A 26,383-nucleotide genomic window follows, 5' to 3' on the forward strand; every position below is an offset into this window, starting at 1 on the left:
TCCATTTTACTTCAACTGTGGTTACTTACTTCTCTGTTTTTTTCCCCCCAGCCCTTCTCTGGGCAAGTGGTTTTAGGGGCACCAAAGTTCACTTTTGTGGGTAACCTGCACTCTTAGCTGTTGATTTAATTAACTCAGGCTTCTGAGCTGCTTGACCATATCAGCTCCAGCGGGGCGAAATGATTCCAGGCATAAAATGGATTTATCACTTACAGAATATTCCAGAAGGACACTAGAGAGTGGGGACATATGTGTTTGCATATTTTGATGTGGACAAAGCTGTAAAATATAATATCTACAATCCTCAATATTATATATGCACAGAGAGAAATTATTTGGGCTACAAGTGCAGAGATGGAACATTTCAAGAACTGTTTACATTTAAAGCACAGTTCCCAGGATTCTTGGGGCGAAGCCATGGGTCTTTTAAACCCATGACTTCTCCTAAAGATCCTGATAACTGTAGTTTGATAAGGGCACTGGGAACTGTGACTCTGTGAGGGATAAACATCAGTTCCCCCAAGATTATTTAAGGGAAGCCAGATACGAGCACAGTTAATGTGCTTTAAATGTGCTATAAATGTATAGCAATCTCAGTGTGTATTTTTGTCAGTTCCAGGGCAAGCTTGGGTTCTGCACATTTTCAGCACGGTTAAATTGGAATCGGGGGAAAGCAACAGTGAAGAGTGCCTATTGGCTAGCACCCATGATGTTCATGCTATTTAGGGCTTCTTGTTCTGAAAACAGAACTGTATTAGCAAGGCTCCAGGGGCATAGGAAGGGAGGTGCGGGGGTGGGCCCCGGGTGTCATCCTTGAGGGTGGTGGCAAAATGGCACACCGCGGGGGTGGCACTTACCATGGGGCCTGACCTGCAGCATGCCTGAGCCATGCTTCTCTCCTGGGAGTGACACGGTGGTTAGGGGACCCGTGCTGCCCAAAACAGCAGCGTGGGGCTTGTGTCCAAAAGGTGGACTCCATGGGCAGTTTGCCACACTACTCCCCTTGGTGGATTGCTGTGCCACCCCCGTGCACGGGTCGCCAGGGCACTCCCGTGGGCAGCTCACACCCACCCACACCACTCTGGGTGCTGGAGCAGCTAGCTACGCCCTGCAAGCCTCTTCTCATTTTAGCAGAACAACATCGTCCTATTTGTGTCATGCCCTAAAATGTTCTACTTATTAAAATATGCTTGTAATCCATTTACAGTCGTACATTGGAAGTCAAATGGAATCCATTCCGAAAGTCCGTTCAACTTCCAAAACATTCGGAAACCAAAGCGTGGCTTCTGATTGGCTGCAGGAAGTCACGGAAGCCCTGTCAGACATTCAGGTTCCAAAGAATATTTGCAAAATGGAACAGTCACTTCTGGGTTTGCAGCATTCAGGAGCCAGAACGTCTGAATACCAAGGCGTTTGGGATCCAAGGTACGACTGTATACTCTTACTGATGGTGGCTATCTCCAAAATTGTTGCTCTAAGTTCTACTCAGAGTAGATGCATTGAAATTAATAGATCTAAGTTAATCTTTTCCATTAATTCTAGGAGTAAAATTAACATTTGATAAAACCCTTTATTTCATTTGTTGTTTCATGTCATCATTTCCTCTACAAAATTCATCCTACTGTTTTAAAAGCCAAGTGGGTTTTCTTTTCTTTAGATGAAAGATTTGCTGGAGAAACGTATCTGTCCTAAAATCTATTATGAAATGGTTCACAATGAGCAAATAAAATGGCAGGCTATGCATTCTGTGATATCCTAGTGTTCACATGCATGCTTTTTACATGGATGTGTGCTAGAGACAAGAATGAATCCACTCTCCATTCATAGGCTCATTTGCACGTAATGCTAAGCCAAACTATGGCTTAGCAAGAATGCTAAGTTACAGCCTCCACCAAAGAATTATAGTCTTCACCTAGGAGCCGCTGTTTGGTGATGATACTGAGCATTCTGTTAGAGATCCCTCTCTCTATCAACATCTCAGTAATATTTGGCCAATCTGGAGTTTTCAAAGGGTTTCATTATCTCACTTATGCTCATAACAGCCTTCCAGGGCAGGCCAGTGTCATTATCTCCCTATTACAGGTGGAAGGATGGGACTGATTGCTTAAGATCAACTGGTGAGTTCACAGGGGCGAGATTCAGACTTAGGATTTCCTGCTTTATAGTTCAGCTTCTTAATTGCTACATTTCACGAGCTCTCCCAGTTCTCAATCAGCCATCTGACATAGTTATAAGGCAGCTGTATGTATTTACAGGCTGGCTGTGGGTGAGAGTGCCTCTGAGCATATGCAAAACCCTCTCCTCCTCCTCAAACTAGGCCCTGTGGGCTTCAGGCTGCCTGAACCTTCACCACCCTTCTGTTAGCAAGTGCCAGTCCCAGTGAACACAGCACCTTTCTTTCGAAGATACCACACATCAACCCCCTTCCAAAAACTCCCCAATTTCCTTTATTCCCTTTAGAAAACTCTTTAAACTTTTCCTCGGTTGCTAAATGCCAGGCTTGTTTGTTCAGCTCCGTCTCTGCCTTTTAAGAAAGCTCATTGAAATCTACATCGATTTGTTATTTATCTAACTGCCAACAAAGACGGCCAAAAAAAAAGTCATAATTCTAGGCACTGGGGAGATTGAATTCCTGTATCACTGTTAGCTACATTAACTTGCTTCCTGGATCTCAATTCAATTAGGACAGCATTCCCTAGCATTAATAAATCAATACGGATGCCATTTTGATACATATATTTGAATGTCTTTCATTATATACTACAGGGGCAAGGATTAGAGTTGAAGGCGAAGTTAATGGGACATGACAAGGCAGATCAGGTTCGGTAGGTAGAGCTTTGGAGCCGTTAGCTGTAATTGCTTTCTGTTGCAAAAGATTGTGCCAAAGATACACTGGAGCTGTTTAACAGGAATGGCGCAAGCCAGGAGCCCCAACAGGACAGGAAAGAAACCAGCAGGTGAAGCTTCTTTCGCCAGACCCTCCAATTGTCCCTATTTTCCAGGGACAATCCCAGATTTACAGAAGCTGTCCCAGTTTCCGATTTGACCCTAGAATGTCCCACTTTTCCTTAGGACGTCCCTATTTTTATCAGAGAAATGCAGCCCTCCAAGCTTGTCTATCTGGCCCTTGGAACAGGCCACACCCTTCACTGACCCTGCTTCACTAAATGCTTATGCTTGGCAGAATGTGCCCTTGACCTCCGGTAATGTTTTTTGTTTGCCTGCATGGAGGATAGAGAGGAATGGTTGAGTATGTATGTGTAGAAGCTAGACCACTCTACAACAGTGATATTTATATTTGCTGCCCTGCCTACATTTGCCTCTGGCTCTGCCAACCAATGGCATACGGCTCTCAGAAGGCTGCCCTGAGCAGAATGTGGTGCTTTGGCTGAAAAGGGTCCTCCACCCCTTCCACAGACCAAAGGGGTAGCGGTCTTCCAGCACCAAGACTGGCACAATGAGCTGGAAGTGATGGGCACTAGCTGACTGTACACAGTGAGCAGAGCCCGCCTGAACCTGATCCACCTCTTCATGCTTCCAACCTGCTTGCTTGTCTGCTCACCTCTCACTCTGGCCCAGACAGCAGTGGTGGTGAGAAGGAAGAGCAGGAGGTAATAACACTTGCTTGATGTTGGGAGATTCCATTCCACATTTTGTTGAAGACATCTAGATCTAGATGAAGACATGGGATTGTTGCGTGTCATAAGTCTGTTTACTTTCCAGCACAGATTGCTGGGTCCCGTGAGCGGACTTTCGCTCTGTTTATTGCTTTTTTTTAGTCTCTCTGAGTAGACAGCAAGGAGAGATGACATGTTTTTTTCTGATTTATGTAAAATAAATCCGTAGTTTTAGTATGTATCCACAGCCTCAGCCTTTCTGTTGTGCAGTTTACGCTGCTATGTATAGTGTACTCAAGGCAGCAAGCTTGAGTCGCTGATTTACGTCTGAGCCAGAGGTTGATGAATCTCCGCAGCGTGATGGCTGAGAGGGGCTATCTGGGGGCTAGCCAGCTGGCCTTTCAACCCCCAGATGCCGACACTCACTCCTTGGGTCTCTCCCTGGCAGGCAAGTGAGTGAAGGTGGCAGAGGAGCAGCAGTAGCTGGTGATAATGGCAGTGGGGTAGTAGCTTCACTGAGAAAGGGGGGGACATGGGAAGTGTCTTGCTGGAAGGACGCTCTAAAATCTGGAGTCAGCACTGCATAAGAACTTATGAAAAGCCCTGCTGGATCAGGCCAAAGACCCCTCTAGCCCTACATTTTGTTCTCACAGTGGCCAACCACATGCCTCTTGGAAGCCTACAAAGGAGGATGGAATAGCACTCTGCCCAGCAATTGACATTCAGAGGCATACTGAGTGAAGGACGGATAAATATTATCATTATTATTGCTGCTGCAGACAACTCCCAATTTACACAGGGGTTATGTTCCAAGGCACCGCGTGTTTATGTATATTTGAAACACCATTTAAAAAAAGCCTGGAAACACTCTCTTAAACCACTTGAAACCTTTGCAAAACCCTTTAAAAAACCACCAGCATTTTACCAAACACCAAACTCCACTACAATCGTTCCCTCCAAACTTCCTTGCTCAAGCCTGTACTTTCCACAGGCCTCAACCGTTGGTGCAAGGGCTCCTGGGATTGTACTTGCAAAGGATTGTGGGATTGCTAGGCACTGTTTTTGCACCTTTTCGTCCTTTCTGGGCTCTTTTAGGGCCATTTTTGCCATTTGGAAGGTCACCACCGGGTTCAGTGTGATGCGCATGTGCACGATCATGTGTCAATGGGAAGCGTGTAAATTGGTTGTTGCGTGCAGGGCTTTTTTCCCCAGCCGCAACTCTCTAGAACGGTGTTCCAGCACCTCTCAGCTGAGCCCTGGCAGTGTGGGGAGAGACCTGACCAGCCAGTAAACATCCTCTATGTGGTCCAGAGAGGGTCTCCTCATGAGCCAGAGGCACAGCAGGGCTTTGGTGAGGCTCTTCAGTTTCCCAGCTAACAGCTGATGTGCGGGAAAGCTGCACCTCAGCTGAGCAAGCCCCCAGCTGTTCTGGCTCATAGGAGCCAGAGAGGGCTTGGGTGAGGCCTCATTCAGCTGCTCTGAGGCACAGGAACCTCAGTGGAACAGCCTCAACAAGCTTCTGGCTGGTGTGGAGACACACAAACACTGACCCCAGAGAGATCCTCTTTGGGCTCTAGGGTGGGTCTTCTGAGAGAGGTGCATTCTGGCACCTTTTTCTCTAGAAAAAAACACACTGGTTGCATGTATTATTAATTGGCTCTCCTCCTATTCAATTTGTCCTCACAACAACCCTGTGAGGTAGGTTAGGCTGAGAGTCACAAGTGAGATTCATGGCCGTGTAGAGATTCAAACCTAGGTCTCCTAAGTCCTAATTTAACACTTTTATGCATAGATTCAGATTAGTCAGTAGGGGAACCCACTCTAAGTACCCAACACAGAACCTAATTGCTCAAAAGCAGCTTTCCTCAACTTTGTGTCCTCCAGATGTTTTGCAAGACTACAACTCCCATCAATCATCCAACATGGCTGATGGGAGCTGTAGTAAAAAATAAAAACAAAAACGTATTGAGAATATCACGCTAGCAAAGGCTGCTGTAAAAATTATCAGACACTTCACACTGGCCCTTTGAATTCTCCTATTATAATAGAGAGCCTTGTAATGCCTGTGTCTTTCTAGTTCTTAAGATCTCCCCATTTCAAATTGATTGGGACAGTCATGATTGCCAAGTGAGAAGCTCAAATCCTTGTTCCTTATCCATTCACTTTGCTGCTAGGTTCCTTAAGAAGATACGAACTGAGTCGTCCATCAACATGACTCCTGGAGACAATCAAATAGGCACCTTGCAAAATGCAGTATTCATCTCTTAAAGGTCTTAAAAGCATTTCTCAATTATGAATGGTCTGGAGGGAGTGATTCCTAGTGCATCTAGGGATAAATAAAGATGGAAAATAATAGCATATCAATAGTATTGCAACTTACCTTCTCTCTCGGCACATAGGGACATGCCTCATCCCACTTGTTCTCCAAGATTAGATAGACAAAAGATTACATTTAGGAGCTTGAAAATGCAATTATTGTCCATCTTCTTTGGGTAAAAAGTATTACAATTCAATCATACGCCTTTTCTCTTGGAATCTGCTAGAGACAAAAACACCCCACAAATTTGTATCAGCAAGATCAAATCAAATCAAAAACAGCAAAAACATAAATAACGTTTTCGACCAAAAGAGAAAATTGAAGTAGAAGGCATGCATTACGTTGCAAAGTGTTAGGTCCTGCAAGGAACAATATGCAAGGCATCCCTTACTTTTGAAAACATTTTTCTTGTACAAATAAGCTGGTGACCACAGGAAGCTGCCTTACACTTTTATTTTAGATCTTGTTGTGATTTATGTGAAAATTGCTCAGTTTGGTTGTGCATTTGTTATTGTTTTCTTTATTGTTCACAACTACTTCTGTTATATTGCATTTATGCATTTTTTCATGTTGCAAGCCATCTTGAGCATGGTTTGCACTGTGGAAAGGCGGCATACAAACAAAATTATGTATGTACAACTTTTGGACATTAACTCAGTATTGTCTATATTGGCTGGCTGTGGCTCTCCAGGGTTTCAGGCAGGAAACTATTTCCAATGCCTGCCTGGATATTCGAGAATTGAACCTGGGACCTTCTGCATGCAAAGCAAGTGTAGGGAATGCCGTCTCTTAGATATTCGGGGTCTGGGTCACTTAGGGCTTTAACACTAACATGGACCTCTTGAATTGGGCCGGGAATGAACTGGCAGCCAATGCAGCTGTTTTAAAACACGAGTGATATGAGTTCTAAATGGAACCCCAGACAGTAATCTGGCTACTGCATTTTGAACCAGTTGAAGTTTCTGAGTTGTCTTCAAGAGCAGCCCCAGGTATAGCACATAGCAAAATTTGGATCCATGCATATATATTAGCATATAGAGATGTTCTGCAAATCTGTGTCCTCACTTGTTCTCCTTTCTGGTCATGCATAAGTGGCCACCTTGAAAGCATCTGCTACAGTCCTGGCTTACAGCCTGTCCCCATAAAATGTGTGCAAAGCCTCTCCACTGGAAGCTGCTAGAAGTGGCTTACTGGGTGCACTGGAGCTGCTGTGCCATCTTTCTGGCAGATGGGTCACCGTCACTTACTGGGAGGGAGAAAGGTGAGGTGGCAGGGAGGTGGGTGTGGTGCAAACGCCCAGTGGAGCCAACACACCAACAGAACCAATCCAGCGCTCCTGCTGGTGTTTTTCCACTGCAATAATATCTCTGCTGACTTAGATGCTTTGGCTGAGAATCCTGCATTGCAAAGGGTTAGGCTTGATGAGCCTTTGAGTCCCTTCCAACTCTGCAATTCTAAGATTCTATGCCAGGGTTTGAACCAGTGGCCTTCTGCATGTGAGCAGATGGTACACTGCTGAGCTCCAAGCCCTTTCCTGGCTTGCTGTTGTTGTTGTTTTAAATTGTGTGTGTGTGTGTGTGTGTACGTACCTGAGTGAATACTGGATTGTAAGTAGTTATGCTCTCTAAACAAGGGACCCTCTAGAGTGGTTGGTTCCACTGGGGGGGGCGGGGGGAACCAAGCTATTAAGAGCAATTAGGACTTGGAATGCTCTTTGAAACCAGGTGGCTTTGCTTTAAAATGCACCTTCATCTGCAACAATAAGGCATTTATGTACTTTTTCCATACTTTGAAAAATACAAAGAGGTGGGAGATCTTTTTCATTGCCTATTTTATCACACACTCTCCTACAATACAAGTAGGGAGAGGGAGCTAATGCCCCAATCCAAACCAAAGATTTACTCAAATGTTGGAATAGAGGGAATTGTCCATTTTGCTTCTCTCCGCTTCTCATTATTCCAATCTTAAATTCAGCTCCCCACATTTCTGCAACAACTTGCAAGGACAGAGAGGGAGAGTTTAAAAATCCTCATGAAAATTCATCAGCATTTTAAAGCGACTGTCTCCTAATAAACAGAGGAAGCTGGCATTGGGGCTGCCACTGACACTCAGCATTTGCCACCTGAAGCGACTGACTCACTCTGCCAAATGGCTGGACTGGCCTTGCATATCACATTTTCTTCCAGCCAAATGTCAACTTACTTTGGCGTAAGCGTCATCAAGCTCAGCTGGACGAATCTGTCAGTTTTGGTTCCTCTCAGGTTTCTCGTTTTCCCAGTCTGAAATCCTGTCCCTGACATTTCTGCAGCAGTTTGTACTTTCTTAAAGCCCTCATTCGTTAAGTGCTCATGTCTCCTAACACATACAGTTTTACTTTGGCAAAGGTTCAAGGTCCTTGTATTAATTTACAAAGCCCTGAACAACTTAGGTCCAGGGTACCTCAGCGACCACCTGAACCCTTATATTCCAGCTTGATTCCTGTGATCATGTGTAGGAGAATATTGCCATGCTGGCTGGGGCTGATGGGAGTTGTAGTCCAGATCATCTGGAGAGCACCAGGTTGACCAAGTCTGCCATAGACCATATGACGGGGAAAGAGTTTGTGTAATCTTAATGGAACAGCAGCAGGATTTCATTTTAATGTTCATTTCCATTCTCCAAGTTTTCCCCTCTATGTTCTGCCAGAACTCCAGGAACCTCAGCTCACTTGCACTTCTGTCTCTCCCTCCCTCGCTTCAAGCTTCAGACCATTCAAAGCCAGACTTGTAAGAGCTTTGCACTTTCCACCACTTGCCAGGCTAAACACGGTGACGGCTGCCCTTTCTGAGCTACCACATGCGGGTTCATGACCTCTGGAGGTACACAGGACGTTAACCTCCTCTGGGGTCCTATTTAGCTTGGCCATATTGGACTAAAAGAAATGAAATGTCTATTCAATTAACGAACTGCGAATGAGAAGTTTTCCACCTCCTAGTTGTACATTTCCCCATAAACAATAAGTTCGCACGCCTGTGATTTTCTTTTTAAAAAAGAAAAAAGAAAAACCTGTTGCCATGAGAGGGATTATTCTTTCTCCCTGTCAGGTTCCTGTCATGACAGCGGCTCTTACACGAAAGTAAGGAAGAGCTCTTTATTCAAGCTAAAAGTGGTGCAGGCTCAGCAGGAAGAACAAGGCCCAGAAGTCAGGATTCCAGAGTACTTGGGCAAGGCAAGACGTTCATAATAAAGAGAAGCCAGGAAGATGACACACAGCTGACACATCTCCCCAACAAAGTTTGTAAAGATGGCGGAGGGCTTGTTCATGGGACTCTCCCTTACGTTCAGCCTTGCATGTGTGCTCCATCCGTGCAGGTGCATCTGATCGTACCTACAGAAGTGGCACCTTGTTCTTGGTGACAGGATTATGTACTCCATCTCCTCCTCTTCTGCCCTGGCTGACTGAAGTCCTCCCCCCGCCCTGGTGTGGCTCTGTATGCCTCAGGAGGGGTGGGGAACAGACATGTCAAGCCTTTCTTCCATCCCTGCATGCCTACCTTCCACCCCACCCCTTGTATCTGCTTCTAACTTCCATCCTCCTCCTCTTGTGTCTGTGGATGCCAGAGCTGAAGGGCCTATGACACCTACGTACACCTACTGTTAGAGTGGGAAGAAGGAGGAGGAGGAGGAGGCGGAGGCAACGTTCCTGCACCTTTAATAGTTGCATGACAAGCTGCACCTACTGAAAATCTTTTTTTTTTTTTTTACACAATTACAGAAGCCCTGCCCTCTTCTGAATCTGGCCATCCTGCCTACTGTACCCAGACTCTTCACACCTGAGAAGGAAGAGAAATACGTGACAGTATTTGGGAGGGAGAGGCACATTAATTGACAGATACAAGCTTGGATGTTGTACAATATGAATCTATTCTAAAGCAGCATCCTTGAAATTTTAGCTATGCCACTGAAGAAGAGAGACAAAACATGTCTAGCCAGCAATAATATTCACCTGTATCAGATTGTTCATGGAAACTGATTGCAGTGGTTATTAGATGCCACATAATTTAATCTATACGCTACCATGTTATTTATAGCATTGCAGGGAGTTGGACTAGACCCTGGAGGTCCCTTCCAACTCTACAATTCTATGGTTTTATATATTTCAGTTTGAGAAGTAAAAGTGCCTTTTTGTGGGTGTATTCAGACCTGGAGATGGTTGTGTTCATTTTCTTGGTTATACATTGTAATCCTAGCACTTTTGCTCCAGCTTCTAACATTCCCTTGGAACTGTGCCCTTTTGATCGATACACCACCATGTTGCATTAAACTCCATTCACACCAGAGTACATGGTGTGACACTACAGAGGAAGTCATTGAGTGTCACCACCACTATTTATGCACATATATGCTTCTGCTCACCCATGATTAACCCATGAAATGGTGGGGAACTGTATGCTGCAATACCACCTCAAAATTCATCATGTGAGTGGCTGTGGCCATGAAAACAGCAGGCAAATTATAGCACAAAACTTCCACCATTTTCCAGGCTAAGAGGGCTGCCAACATTGGGGGAGGGGGGAAGGGACAGCACACAAATGAATGATAAACTTCCATTAGATTTCCAGAAACAGCTTTTACTTTGTGTGAAAAATACAAAAATTATCAGGTAAGGAAATGTCAGGAATGGAATAAAGGGCTGTCTGAATGCCATCTAAATTCAGATGTGAGGCTTCTTTCAGTCCCTTTTATTGTTGATACAAATCTGGAAGGGAAACATCAGAAAAAGGAACTGACTTGGGGCCCAGCTGGTTGCAGGTGTTTTGATGATTGGGCGGGGGGCTTTTTGGTGACATGCTTTTAAAGGCAACACAAGCAGGAAGTTGATTTTTACATGTTAGTCTCCTTGCTGTATGCTTCTAAACTCTCTTAAATCGAGAACACCTAGCAATTTGGACTAAAACTAGAAGTAGGAAATGGTTTTCAGCCTGAGGGCCACCTTACTTTCTGGGTAAAACTCCAAGGGCCACAGGTCAGTGGTGGACAGGGTCAGAGGCAAAAGTGGCTAGGCCAGTAAATGCTAATTTTACCTTTGTGCAGTAGACTAGTTTCTACACAACTCTCTCTATCCAATACCCAGGCGAACAAGAGTCATTACCAGAATTCAAGGATACATTCCATATCTCTCAACCATCCCGATTTGAGCGAGACATCCTGGAATTGCAGAAGCCATCCCAGCTTCTGACTGGATCCTGGAATGTCCCATTTTTTGGTCTCACACTCTCACACGAATCAACTGGCTCATACTAGAGCACCAAACCAAAAGACACTCTGTGCAGAGCCTAGAAAATTTTATTTTTCACTTCATAATTTATTTATTAAAGCTTTTTTATGATACGAGGTAAAAAATAATTGACATAAAAGCAAAAGCAGAAAAAGAAAAGAGAGAGTTGAGCATGGAAAAAAAGGGGGAAGAAAGAAAGAAGAAAGAAAGAGAAAAAAAGGAAAGAAAAGGAGAAAAAGAAAATGGCTTCCGATTCTCCATCCGTCAGTCACATAAAAATAATTGTTCAAAACATTCACTCATTTTTTGGCCAAGAACTACATTGCAAAATTTGGAGAAGTATAAAATCCAAAGGATAATTACGACCTGCACATTAGTCTGGGAGATACAGTCAGGTCAGTTTGCTTCAGGAATCCACAGAAACCAATTTCCTCAAGCATCCATAACTGTTTGAAAGGCAGGGTACACTTGCTGAGACTCAGTCAAGTGTTGGTGGTGTTCTGTTGAACAGCAATAAAGTGGCATAGTCTTAGCCTTATGGCTAGTGTGGATATTCAGATTTCTGGTGCCCAGTGATGGCTCAGACATCGTGCCACTAGACCAAATTACATGCTATGGTGGCTACATAACTATGCCTTTACTTACAGGGTAGTTGTTCTGCAAATTGGCAGCAGAGGGGTTCAGTCTAGATCAGGACTTTAACAAAGGGGTGGGGTGGCTCTAACTCTTTACCCTTTAGTGGTCCCTGGGGTGCCTGGTCATGCAATTTAAATTAGGGGGTGGAGAACCTCCCAAGTTGTAGACATGGGTGAGGCCTGTCCTTGATCAGGACTCTAGTGGGGCAAAAGAGTTAAAAACAGCCATTTTTAACTAGTATTTGCATTGTTTACGTTGCGATTTCTTGTATTTATTATACACCAGCTTGATATTTCACAATATATATTTCACAGTATATAAATACTTTAAATAACGTCCCACTCCATGCTATTGTCATAAGAAGAAGAAGAGTTTGGATTTGATATACCGCTTTATCACTACCGGAAGGAGTCTCAAAGCGGCTAACATTCTCCTTCCCTTCCTCCCCCACAACAAACACTCTGTGAGGTGAGTGGGGCTGAGAGACTTCAGAGGAGTGTGACTGGCCCAAGGTCACCCAGCAGCTGCATGTGGAGGAGCGGAGATGCGAACCCGGTTCACCAGATTACGAGTCCACTGCTCTTAACCACTACACCACACTGGCTCTCCATAATCTCCTCCCGATCACTAGCACTTGTGTTTGGGGTTGTTTTAACAACACACTTAAAGGAACACAAAATTTGGAATCTGCATTAGTTTGGCCCTGAGCCTCCAAACACCTTTGAACTACCCACGGCATTTTCTTCTTCTAAATAAATGCTCCGCCTCCTTTCTCTTTCATGGGCTCCCCTGAACCCGACACACATACTCACAAACGAACGCACTTTCTATTTTAAGCCTGGGAAGGAGAGAAACATTTCCATCCCAAACCCAATTTCCTGCAGCTGCAAAGCAAGGGACAGAAATCGCATAGCCAGGCAAATCAAAATGAAAATGGTCTTCTCTCCCACCCCCGCCATCCCACACATGCCTCTTGTCCTGACACACTCCATCCAGCCACCTGGCAGAGTGCGTGCCAAGAGATAAGTCTCTGGGAAAAAGTGGCCACAATCTTTTGACCCACTTCCTCATCTGAGTTTTGTGCAGAAAAAAAGAATAAAGTCCTGGGAGCAGCAAAAAATAAATAAAAAATGGAAGTGCACCACAGGGGGAAGAGGGAGTGAGAAAAAAAAGAGAAATACATGACTCAGTTCCACAAGCTATTAAGAATAAGCAGAAGTGCACAGCTTCACAGATAAAAGTAAATATGTGCTTATGTACTAAAAACACCCCTATTTTCCATGTGACAGGAGCCTCAGGGTTCCTCCAGACAGTTAAATAAACTGGAGTTCTTGTTATTAAATATACCAAGAAAAAAGCACCCCAAGAACTCAGGCCAATGTAAGTTTCAATAGTGGAAGTGGTCCCTACTTGCAAATTAATAGTCAATTGTAACAAAAACTAATCCATTCAAAAGTATGTATTCTGACAAGGATTACAAACTCAAATAGAGATTACAAACTCAAACTCATAAAGATATGTATAACACAATAATTCGTTACAGAATTAGAGATAAGAGTTTATGAGTAGAGATACGTTCACGTTAGTTCATAGTCAGATTCAACTTGAAGGTCTTAGTTTCAATCACTGAGCAAGTCAGAAGTCAATTATGGATCAAAAACCAGTAAGTTCATGTTAGTCCATAGTCAACTATTGGCCTGAGTTCTTGGTGTGCTTTTTTTCTCCAGACAATGACAGAGCTTCATGTTCTGGCAGCTGGGGCGGGCAGAGAGCAGGTGGGGACGTGTCTGACGCGCATCCCTGGGGCATGGCGTGCCGCCCGCAGGGGCATGGCACACGTCCTGGGGGTATGGCACTACCGGGGGCGGTGCGCTCCCCCCCCTGCCCCCATCTTCCTCCACCAGTGCCTCCAGAGGACCTTACTAAGCATTCATCATGCTTTGCTTGCACAAAACCTTTTCAGAGTTTAGACAATACCCAGGCTTTCCTACCTGAGGGAATAGTGCACTTCCCATTTCACCTCAAGCAGCAAAATGGGACACAACACCCCTGTACGCATACATACATACATACATACACACACACACACACACACACACACACACAAAATCAGCATGCACTCATCCAGGCTGTGTTGAATTTGAAATAATTGTTTGTGCACCGCAGCAGAAATTGAAGGGCAAGGTTATGCACCCTAATTGAATAATAGAATCATCATAATAGAATCGTAGACCTGTAGAGTTGTAATGTACCCCCAAGGGCTGTCTGGTCCAACGCTCTACAATGTAGGAATTACAGCTAAAAAATCCCTGGCGGATGGCCACATAACCTCTGCTTAAAAACTTCCAATGAAGGGAGTCCACCACCTGCTGAGGGAGTCTGTTCCACTGTTAAACTGTTCTGGCCAGAAAGTTCTTCCTAATGTTTAGTTGGACTCTCCATCCTTGTAATATAAAACATGGAGCAGCATAAAACACTAATACTAATAATATTTGAGATAGGGCTACTTAGCATCCAGGAGCTAATAACATCCAGAACAGGACTGTGGAAGAACTGTGACTGGATTTCCAGTGTCTACTTTCTTAGCAAGTCTGTCTCATTCTCTCTCTCTCTCTCTCTCTCTCTCTCTCTCTCTCTCTCTCACACACACACACACACACACACAGCGCACTCATTTACATCAGACATGACCTTTTGATTTCTCGGGTAGAGTGTAAATTGCATGTCGCCAGCATAAAATATTAAATCCAATTTATATTTAATTATTGATGTTATTATGAATTCCATAGTAATGGAAGCGGGGGGAGAGTGAAAGAAACAAACCCTTCTTTCCCCTCCCCCTCCGCACAATGCCACCATTAAATAGCTTTGTTGCATTAGCAGTTTCTTGAGGTTAGATAACTTCTGAAAGGGCATGATTGATGGTTATGGGGAAGTTTGTAAATAGTCTTCCAGATATATTTTATATAATGATTGTGCCAATAAAAGAGATCAGGAGGCTTTTTACGGGACTGCTAATTATTTTGCTCAAGAGAAAGGGTAGAGATGGGTGGAAGAGAGCCCCCTCCCCCACGCAAATAATACGTGTTAACTCTTTTGACCCTCTACTTTGGCGGCTTTTGGCTTTGATGTCCTGATAGTCAAAGATGCGCTTTATGGAAACCATTGTGGGTTTTATTAAATGAAGTGTGTTGGGAAAGGGGGCGGGGAAGAGTGGGGAACCACACTAGTTGAGGGTTTTAACCAAACACTCAGCATTGCTCTGACAATGCTTTGACCAAAGGATTAATTGATCGATCCTGTCGCTACTTGATTAGACATCACAATTTGCTCACCCCAATTAATTAATTAATTCATTTCTTACTGTGCTCTTCTACCCAGTTGGAAGTCCAGGGCAGTGCTCAACATAAATTGAATGACCAGCACAGAGTAAATTATCAAATTAAACCCATAACACCATTCAAATTCAAGAAATATCCTCATGACACTCCAGTCCCGCCAATATAACTACAGTGGTAACTCTGAATGCGAACGGGATCCGTTCCGGAGCCCCATTCGCATCCTGAAGCGACGTCATTTTGAGCTCACGGTGACCCGGAAGTAACGGAGCGCGTTACTTCCAGGTTTCGCTGCTTGCACAACCCAAAAATGCTTAACCTGAAGCTACTTCATGCCAAGGTATGACTGTATTGGGTCTCTGGACAATTAAATTTCCCAAAGCCTGGCTGAGAAAATAAGGATTTAGCTGGTTTCTGAAGGGCAGCAATAAGAGCAGCAATTTGATGTCCTCAAGGAGGGAGTTCCAAAGTCTGGGGGCCACCACTGTGAAGGTCCTGTCTTGTGTAACTACTCCCAGTGGTAGTTGGTTACCATGGGGACTGACAGGGCAAAAGACTGGAAGACCAATAGCAGAGCCAAAGAGAGGCAGAGCCAACTAATTCTAGTATTGCCACCATCCACCTCGCCACTGAGTTTTACAAGGGGCAACATTGAGACCAAGAAAGAGGAAAGTGACAGACAGTGCCACTCCTTCGGCTGGTGGCACATAGGAAGGAAGGTAAGTGGGGGCTCGCGAGGTTACATAATTGATTATTTCCACCCACTCCTGTTTGCATTGTATTTCATTTGTGTTGAAATTAATGTATCAGAATAACGTAACAACCACGTAACTTACATAACTGCAGTGGAATGGAAACAGAGCTGCAGGCCATGGAATGGAGAAACGATGCCTTCATGCATCCCTAATAGGAAGGAATTCATAACTGAAATAAATAACTTTACTTGTACCCTCAAACAGAGCGTGTGTGAGTGTGCGCACAAATACCCAATCCTGGCATTTAAGGACTTTGTTGTTGTTTAGTCGTTTAGTCGTGTCCGACTCTTCGTGACCCCATGGACCAGAGCACGCCTGGCACTTCTGTCTTCCACTGCCTCCCGCAGTTTGGTCAAACTCATGCTGGTAGCTTCACGAACACTATCCAACCATCTCACCCTCTGTCGTCCCCTTCTCCTTGAGCCCTCCATCTTTCCCAGCATCAGGGTCTTTTCCAAGGAGTCTTCTTTTCTCATGAGGTGGCCAAAGTACTGGAGCCTCAGCTTCACAATCTGTCCTTCCAGTGAGCACTCAGGGCTGATTTCCTTCAGAATGGAGAGGTTTGATCTTCTTGCAGTCCATGGGACTCTCAAGATTCTCCTCCAGCACCATAATTCAAAAGCACCAATTCTTCGATCAGCCATCTTTATGGTTCAGCTTTCACTTCCATACATCACTACTGGGAAAACCATAGCTTTTACTGTACGGACCTTTGTTGGCAAGGGGATGTCTCTGCTTTTTAAGATGCTGTCTAGGTTTGTCATTGCTTTTCTCCCAAGAAGCAGGCGTCTTTTAATTTCATGGCTGCTGTCACCACCTGAAGTGATCATGCAGCCCAAGAGGGCTTACTCTTCTCTTATTGCCCTGTTCCAATGGGGGCACAAGAGGTGAAGGGAAAAGGAGACTTTAATGTGCAGCCTGTGTGCTCTGGCTGCAGACCAACCCTGTGCTTTCTGGCTCCTGGAGGTGGTGAATGTGCAGGAAAGGACAGCGCTGGCTTATTTCACGGGAAGCCATGATTATAAGAAGCCCTTGCTTGGGATCTATTGCACCAGCTGCAACTCATTAAACCTTGATTTCTTCCAATCCCGTCATTGCCGGACGCCAAAGCATGCGGGGCGGCAGGATAAAATCAACAACCAAGCTAGGCTCAGGTGCCAAGCGGAAAGGGATTAGAGCCTGTTTTGGGTTTTAAAGAAATGTTTCTTGTTTTGTTTTTTTGATGAGGGGTTTCTGAAATGTAAGTTTCAGCCAGCCAAATGCTGAGGGCTGGCGTTTCAACTTGGAGATGGGCAACAGTTTTTCAAGGGAGCTGAAAATGATATACGAGAGAAGATTGTGTACCCTCAAACAGAGTGTGTGCATATGTGCGCACAAGCAGCCAAGCCTGGCATTTAAGGGCTTACTCTTCTCTTATTGCCCTGTTCCAATGGGGGTACATGCATGGCCCCCCAAAAGAAGACAAATGGGGGCATAGGTTGGCATGAAAAATGTAGAGATGCTATTTTAGAGCTGCTACTCTAATTTAAATAGAAATGCAAAAAATTTCACCATAGTAGGGAGAACATTCTGCTGTCCAAGTGATGCAAATGTTTGGTGGGCAGCTTCTGTCTTTTCATTCTAAGGGTTCTTTAATGTCAAGCCCATTGCGGACTGGACAGACCTTTATCACCTTTCAGAAAGGTGACTAGCAGTGGCTGTCCAGGGTTTCAGATAGATGACTTTCTCAGCCCTACCTGCAGATGCCCGGGATTCAATCTGGGACTTCCTGCACAAAAAGCAGGTGTTCCACCACTGAGCTCTAGTCCTGCCCAATCTCCACTACCGATAAGATGCTATTTTTTACAGGATAGGAAGCTGCCTTATGCAATGTCAGACCAACAGGCCATCAGTAGTGTAGACACTGACTGGCAGCAGCTCTCCAGGGACTGAGAGAGTCTCTCCAAACCCGACCTGGAGATGCTGAGATGGCCTTCTGCATGCAAAGCTTTTCATCTTCCAGTAAACCTTCCCAGTTTGCAGAACACATGCAACCATTTATCCATCTAGCACTTCATGCCTGCAGTCCAGTGAACGCCGTGTTAGAGCCGGACCTGTTTTTCCCTGCTACCAGTCTGTCACTTTTCAGAAGCAAATTACCGAGAGCCAGTCACGCATGCCCCAGCCCCTGCACTGCCCCTCTTGAGGATTTTGTTAAAAGGCTATTCTATCCCAAGAGCCCAGCTCAATTGGCCTTTATGAATGAACTGCTGGAAAAAATGATCAATAAATGTGTCAGTCAGGTCGGGGAAACAACGGTAGTTTATTCTCCAGCCTTTGCTTACACAAAGCACAGCGTTAACCCTATTAGGGTTAGAGATTTCTTCAGGCCAAACAGCGCATTGTTGTCTAAAAGTTTTCCTTATTTGTTTTTAAAAACAAAAAACAGAAAAGCCACAGAGGGATGTAATCAAGAGGCTTTGCAGGAGGTCATGACAGGGTGTGTTCCCAGATTCCCTACCATCTCAATATCTGAGCAGGTATTTGGGCCCTCAGTTGCTGTGGTTACAGCCACCATCTTTATTTCCCTGAAATGCCAGAAGTTCTGGGTCCAGTGCATTGTGGGTAAAAACAAAACATGGCAGCTACCATTTATTTTCTGGCAATTCCCCTCGGGTTGGTTGGGTTTTCGCCCACAATGCAAAAAATTCCAGTTTGGACACATTGCTATGCTTTTGTGGTAGCGGTCACTTCCCACACACATGTATATGATGATGATGATATTTATTATTTATACCCCACCCATCTGGCCGGGTTTCCCCAGCCATTCTGGGCGGCCTCCAACAAAACATGATGCCCCAGAATGCTTGACTTCTCGGGTCTTGTTGGTGACCATGAGCTGCTCATAACCCCAATAGGAGAATTGGAGGTGGGGGTTTAAATGCCCAGTGCATACATCAGCAGAGGGCACAGCCAGCTACCCATGGATGCCACCGCTTACTAGGGTGGACATGTGTCCTAGTTTAGAGAGGGCATTTCTCTATTTAAAGGAATCCTCTACTTGAACAGCTGTCCCGTCCAAGTACCGTTTAAAGATAAAGAACCCTAAAAAGGGAGAGCAGGAGGGGGCTTGAAGTAGTTGCCCATTAACAGCAGCATATGAACAACAGTCTGTGAGGGCACACAGTCTTCCCCATTATGGTCAGATGGATTGTATTTTGAGTTGGAATATAGCCTTTATATTAACATATTGCATCAAGGGAAGCCATAGTACCACTCTATTCTGCTTTGGCTAGAACACACCTGTAATACAGCATCCAGTTCTGGGTGCCACAGTTTAAGAAGGCTACTGACAAGCTGGAACATGTGCAGAGCAGGGCGATGAAGATGATCTTATAAGGAACAGTTGGGAGAATTGGGTATGTGTAACTTGGAAAAGAGGAGACTGAGAGGAGATATGATAGCCTTCTTCATATATCTAAATGGGAGTCACATGGAAAATGGAGCAAGCTGCTCTGGAAGCTAGGACCCAAACCAATGGCTTACAAGTTACAAGAAAGAAGATTTCAACTAAACACCAGGAGAAATTTGGTGACGATAACAGCCTTTTGACAGTGGAACAGACTCTCACATGAGGTGGTATTCTCTCTTTCCTTGGAGGTTTTTAAGCAGAAGTTGGATGGCCATCTGCCATGGATGCTTTACTTGAGATTCCTGCATTGCAGAGAGTTGAACTAGATGATCCTTGGGATCCCTTCCTACTCTACAATTCTATGATTCTATATAAATTAGCATTAGCAAATGTTATGCAGAATGTCCTCCCTCTCTCTTGGGACTTCATAAGCAGCCACTCTGCAGCTGTTGCCAGGCCTGTCTGCCTTACAGGGTTGTTGTAAGGCCTACTGAGATAATGCAGATGGCGCACTCAGGAAAACACTTATACACACTGCATGTGCTATTTAATATATCCAGAGAACTGTGCCATTTACAAGACATAAAGGAAAACTGTAAATTTAAAAGTGCTGCCGTAAGCCAAACCACGACTTTCTCTCTCCCCTTCAGCAATTAGACCTTTCTCCAGCTTTCCAGATGGCCCCGCTCTGCTCCGACGAAGGAATTCGGTTGCGATTCTCACAGGGGAGAGGAGGCATGAAACAATCCCAGCTCAGATTTACTCTGGCATCCGCACAGAAGCCGCTCCAGTGTCATTGCGCCACTTCTGGCGTTACTCTATCCAGTGCAGGGCCGGCCGACCCTCGCCTGGCTCACAAGGCCTACGTCAAGTGGCGAAACACAGTTCCATTCCACTTGGCCAAGAGCTTGATTATGTTATTAATTAAAGCAAGATGCCAGGCCTGGAAGATTTATTTTCTTTTCCAGATCTTTAGCCATAAACGCCACTTGGGGAGCTCAAAAGCTCATGTCAGATTCCATCAGACTCTGAAGGGGCTTTTTGTTCCTGGCTGAGTGCTCCCCACCCCCCAATTTCGGACGGCCCCTCCTTACCCTTGCCCAGGAAGGAAGCGAGTGTTGTGAGACGCCCGCTCAACTTCCTCCTATTTCTGCGAACGGCACCAAACATTTCTAAGAAATATGCATCAACATTTCTGCCTCTGAAGCACAGGGGTGAAGGTGGGGATAGGTTGGCTTCTATTTCTTTCTCTCTCTTGCAAACTCTCTCTCTCTCTCTCTCTCCCCCCCCCCCACTCATATTTCGGCCAAACTTTTGTTTCTCTTGTTTGCAGACCCAATGAGTTAAAGAGATGGGGATTTAGAAAGCAGCACTGTTCACATTGGGTAGAGTTAACAGCAAACCCTCTACTAATACTCTTCTGCTATGTTGAAGCAGGGGTGGGCAACCACAGGCCGGGAGACTGAATATGGCCCTCCAGGCATGTCTGTTTGGCCCTTGGAACTCCCCTCAGGCTGCCTTCCCCCTCACTGGCTCTGCCGACCACTGACATGGGCCCTTGTAAGGTTCCCAGGAGGACACGTGGCTGTAAAGCTGAAAAAGGTTCCCGACTTCTGTTTTAAAAATTTCTGTCTTCTTGGAAGACAAGGAAACGATTTGCCCAGATTGCAATCAACTACAATGGGGGTTTGGGAAATCAATGCACTATCACTGGGAACTTGCCTAGCAAGACGATGAGAAGTGGTTGAAATTATCAAAATAATTAAGCAATATAGTCAGGGTAAGGGAAGGAAGGCAACTTAATAATAGTTTCACTGAAAAACTGAGAGTCATTATGTACTGATGCTACAAGATGGAAGTCAATATTACTGAACCAACCACACTGTTGGGAACATTGTTATTATAACTCTGTATGCTATATTTGCACTAGATTGTCATCACACCATTTCTCCAGTTCTCCAAGTGTGGTTTTGACCTAGACACTAAACTTCTGTTGATGTAGCCTAGAATAGCATTAACTTTTATTGCTGCTGCATCACACTGTTGACTCATTTGTGTTCTGCTAAGATCCCTAGATCATTTTCACATGTACTGCTAGTAAGCCAGGCATCCCCCACTGACAGGGCCTGCCTCATACGCATTCTGGCACCATATCACCTCTCACCTGGGACCTGCTCCCCCTCCATTAAAAATGTGCATAATGTCCCAATAGACAATAGAAGTAGGGATCATTGTTAACTTTATCCTGTGATCTGCTGATTGATTTAAGATCAGTGCTGGTTGGTTATTCATCATTTTATGTGCTTTATTTCATATAATGAATTGACATTTTAAAATGAATTATGGACTCTGCTTTGAGACCAAGTGCTATAGGGGCAGGTTATAAATATTTTAATACATGAAATAAATAAGTGATCAACTCATAGCTTTGGTGTGCATTTGATTTATTGGTGGACTGTAGTCCTGGATTTGTTTGGTTATCTCTGATATACCCCAAAAGTAATCTTATTGACTGTTACTTTTCAAAGGCTGTCTCCTCCCATTAGGGCCTCCTCTAGATATCTAGAGGCCCAGTATGAAGCAAGAAACATCTCCTACCCCTCTCAAGTCCACGTGCATTGCATGCAAGGCCAGCTGTCATGCTGATGCTAGAACCCACAGAGAAGGCTGGAGGAAAGCTGCTGGGCCACAGACAGCTCCAAATGAGCAACTTGCTCCAACAAATGTTGTCTCCAAGCTCCCTCATCCAGGTCCACTCTCTTGAGAGAACTTCAAAGCCTTCCATGGCCAAGCCTTTGGCCTGAAGATGGAAGCCAGTGTGGTGTAGTGGTTAAGAGCGGTAGACTAGTAATCTGGTGAATCGGGTTCGCATCTCTGCTCCTCCACATGCAGCTGCTGGGTGACCTTGGGCCAGTCACACTTCTCTGAAGTCTCTCAGCCCCACTCACCGCACAGAGTGTTTGTTGTGGGGGAGGAAGGGAAAGGAGAATGTTAGCCGCTTTGAGACTCCTTCGGGTAGTGATAAAGCGGGATATCAAATCCAAATCCAAACTCTTCTTCTCCATTCCATAGCTCCCGTCCTGGTATGCCCCCAGCACTACTGGACAGGTGCAGGAAGCATCTGGTTCTTCAGGCTCAGGCAAAGCTATCTCTGAGGGTCCAGGGGGAAGCCCTATCTGTTATAGTGATGCAAATATGCTTTGAATGTATGGTGTGGATCTGAAGTTTCTGATAGGGGTCTCTCCTAGCCATACCTGGAGATGCCAGGATTTGCACCCAAGACCTTCAGCATGCAAAGCAGATGCTCTACCACTGAGCTTCCTTGAAATGTGTATTTTGCTCACATGTCCTTGTTCCTCAGACATTCTAGCACTGAGCTACACCCCTTCCAAAATATGTATTTAAATATGTGTTTATGTGTGTACCTAATATGTATTTAAATATTATTTAGATGTGTGTTTTCTCTCAAGATAACAATCTAAATCTGTATTTTCATATGCTTAAGCTTCTGAGGATGATGACACAACATTCCAAGAAGTGCATTCCTGGTAAGCAGCTAAAATGGATTAATATCCAAGAGTTGCAGATCAGGTCGTTTCATGCAGAAACTCACGAAGATCCAACTCTTCAAAGACCCCTAACCTTCTAAAGTCACAGGATTGCCATTTCTTTTTATTTTCAGAGATATAATCCAGGGGTTGGCAAAGTAGTGAAGTAGAATGGGCGCTGGAAAGTTCAGGAGAAAGGCATGGTTGGTTTTTTTCATTGAAAAATTCCCCTCCAGCCACATGCGATTTCCCATTTAACGACTGCGAAACACTGCGGGCGGCTGGGGGAGACTTGTGCAATAGTGGCTCATTCAGAATGGTGAGTGGTTGGAGATAGAGAGTGGTAGTTACCTGTACTGTCTTTCTCCCTCTCTTGCAAAACATCGAGATCAAACAAAACCATAAGGCCCTGCTAATGGACTCCAAAACCTCTGTTTTGGTGTCAAAGCCTGAGATTTAGAAATTCTGCATTTATATTTAGGAAAGCAGCAATACAAGAGAGGTCCAGGGCTGTGCCGCTGCACCAGCCACTACTGGGAATAACGGCAGAGTGCAGGAGATGCTGGAGCTACAAACAGGCATTAGCATAGGATTGGCCTTCCAGAATCACATGATTTCAGCCAGGGTCAAGAGGATGCTCGTCTACGCAAAGGCGGAGCTAGCTGCTCCGGCACCCGGAGCGGTGCACATGCTGTGCACCTGGGGGCAGAGCCATGGGGGCGGAGCAAGCATCCCATGGGGGGCACCGCCCATGGTGAGCGTCCCAGGGGGCAAGATCTCCATGGGGGCAGAGCAAGCCATCCATGGCGGGCTGCTTCCTGGGCGGGGAGCAGAGGGAGCCGTGCTGCTTTGCCAGCAGCCTTCCTCCCTTCCCTCTTCCTTTTGACAGATCGGGAGAGGCTTCCACCCCACCAGGAAGCAGCCCGGGAGCGGGGGGGCAACGGTGCGCTGCCCGCCTGCGACTCCCAAGCCTCCCCGAGCTGTCAAAACAAAGGGGGAAAGGGGGAAGGCTGCCGGTAAGGCAGCACAGCTCCGCCCCTTTCCCGGACGGCTCGGGGTAGGCTTGGGAGTCACAGGCAGGCAGAATGTCACCCCCTCAGTGATGACACACGGGGCGAACCGCCCCCACCGCCCCCTTCCTCCACCCTTGGGTCTATGGTGTTCAAGTCACATCTCGAACTGCCTGCAGTGCCCCTCCTCCAAACAACAGCTCAGGAAGCAGTGACTCAGCCTTCCTGGGAAGCATATACAGTGGTACCTCAGGGTAAGAACTTAATTCGTTCTGGAGGTCCGTTCTTAACCTGAAACTGTTCTTAAGTTGAGGTACCACTTTAGCTTATGGGGCTTCCTGCTGCCGCCGTGCGATTTCTGTTCTCATCCTGAAGCAAAGTTCTTAACCCAAGGCACTATTTCTGGGTTGCGGAGTCTGTAACCTGAAGCGTCTGTAACCCGAGGTACCACTGTATTGTTACACACCACCCCAATCTCCAAGCAGTAAGATATTCTAGGGATTCCAGCATTTGTCCAGAGTTCAGTTTCCTGGGAACAAAGGTCAGCAGAGGCTGTGGTTTCTTTAAGATATATGGCTTTGTTTACACATATATAGGAGGGGCTCACAGCATGAACACCCCAAAAGATATTGCCTCTCCCTTAGTCACAGCTTTGGATCCAGCACAAAGCAAGCATGTCTCTGTGTCTCCAGCTTCCAGCCTGATTCCCACTCAGCTCACACATACCAGTCTCTAGGGCTTTTGTTCTCCTGTCTAGCAGTTATGTGAGGGGTGGGAATGCCCACCCATTTGTTGTATGGCAAAGAGTATCTTATTTGCCGATCGTGGCACTTAACTCGGCAACCAAAGTTGTTACCTAGACAAAGAAACTGGTTTGGCAAGCTGGGTCGGATACAGTCTACCCCCAAAGATATAGAATCTCAAGAACCGGAAGGAACTTGGGGCATCATCCAGACTGAGCCCACCAAACTCATAACAATATGTAGATCAGCTGTTACCAACCTAGGACCCCCCAGATGTTTTGGACTGCAACTCCAGCTTGGACTACATGCTAGCCAAGGGGACTAGGAAATGTAGTCTGAAACATCTGGAGGGCATCAGGTATCAGTAGCAACTGGTGCCCATTGGGCCTGGTGAGGCAGAAGGCAGGGAGCCCAAGAGTAGGTGCAGCTGGACATAATGAGACATTCTAGTTTTTGTCTGTTGATTCTAGTTTTATCCCCATGAGAGCCAGTGTGGTGTAGTGGTTAAGAGAGGTGGACTCCTAATCTGGTGAACCGGGTTCGATTCCCCGCTCCTCCACCTGCAGCTGCTGGGTGACCTTGGGCTAGTCACACTTCTTTGAAGTCTCTCAGCCCCACTCACTTCACAGAGTGTTTGTTGTGGGGGAGGAAGGGAAAGGAGAATGTTAGCCGCTTTGAGACTCCTTAAAGGGAGTGAAAGGCGGGATATCAAATCCAAACTCTTCTTCTTCTTCTTCTTCTTCTTCGAGTTCTACAAAGCCAACGCTGAGGCTAAGGAGCAGGAGGCAAGCACACAGGTCCAGTCACCAGACTACTTATGAGTAAGAAGACAGGCAGGTAGGCTTGGAGAAATTAATAATGAGGTTGGTGAAGCAGTGCCCCATTTTCCCTGATGGAACACCTCCCACTGCCAGGCCGGTGAAGGCTGATGCAGAAGGATCTCTGCGTGCAAGGATCTCCACAGGCAGAGTCAGTTTCTCTGCCAAACAAACACTTGGTATCGCCAACAGATGCCAATAAATTTGCATGGACGTTTGTATCACTTGAGAAAGGCTACTTTCCCTTTAAGCCGCTTCCCTGCTCTGCCTATCAGGTGATCTATCAGAGTATTAGTTCACCAGAACAAGAATCATAACCATGTATGTCTGTTAAAGCAAATGGAGAGTCTAGGGTAGAGGGTCAAATGTGATTAAGGAATCAATGTTAGCAAATGAGCAGCACATCCAGCAAGACATGTTTTATTTTAATGAACTCAGTCGAAAGCATCCAGGGCAGGGGGGCTTCATTTAATTGAATGAAAGACTGTTGCTTGAATGGGACAGACTACCTCATCTTCTTCCCACTGTAGCACCGGCACATGTCATCCCTTGCAAACAGGAATACAAGAACTGAAATCTGGAGGCTCTGTGTTGCATAAGGGGTGGCATTTAAAAACAGCCACTCCAAATTGCAGCTTCCAAAGACATACAGTTGTACCAACTCACACCATTGCAGGCACGCTTATTTTCATCTCACCAAAGGAACGTAAGTGCCATGCACTCATTGGTTTCGGTGGGTAAACTTGAAGGTCATCTGAGTGCAGCAGAGGGTCCTTATCTACCGCAGATTGGCTACAATGGGGAAACCTGCTGCCCAGCTCTCACAGTCCCATTCAGAGTCCTTGGTCTACCACCTGTGACAGATTTGCCAGTCCCTAAACAAGATGCAAAAGCAGAGGTACCCAACACCTTTCCCAAAAGCAAAAATGGAACAGTGTTTTACCAGGGACAAG

At 45.5% G+C, this 26,383-nt stretch overlaps 1 long non-coding RNA gene across 2 annotated transcripts in view; it reads right to left on the minus strand.

Moving 5' to 3' along the window:
* Positions 1-26,383, minus strand: part of LOC309375661 — a 61,724-nt gene that overhangs the window by 24,665 nt on the left and 10,676 nt on the right. For both annotated transcript variants that reach the window (XR_014170979.1, XR_014170980.1), the window contains exon 3: positions 5,998-6,153. This is a non-coding gene — a long non-coding RNA (uncharacterized lncRNA). The remainder of the gene's footprint in view (positions 1-5,997; positions 6,154-26,383) is intronic.

Source organism: Podarcis melisellensis, assembly GCF_964234715.1.
Source record: "Podarcis melisellensis genome assembly, chromosome: 8".
In the NCBI taxonomy this organism is placed as follows: Eukaryota; Metazoa; Chordata; class Lepidosauria; order Squamata; family Lacertidae; genus Podarcis; species Podarcis melisellensis.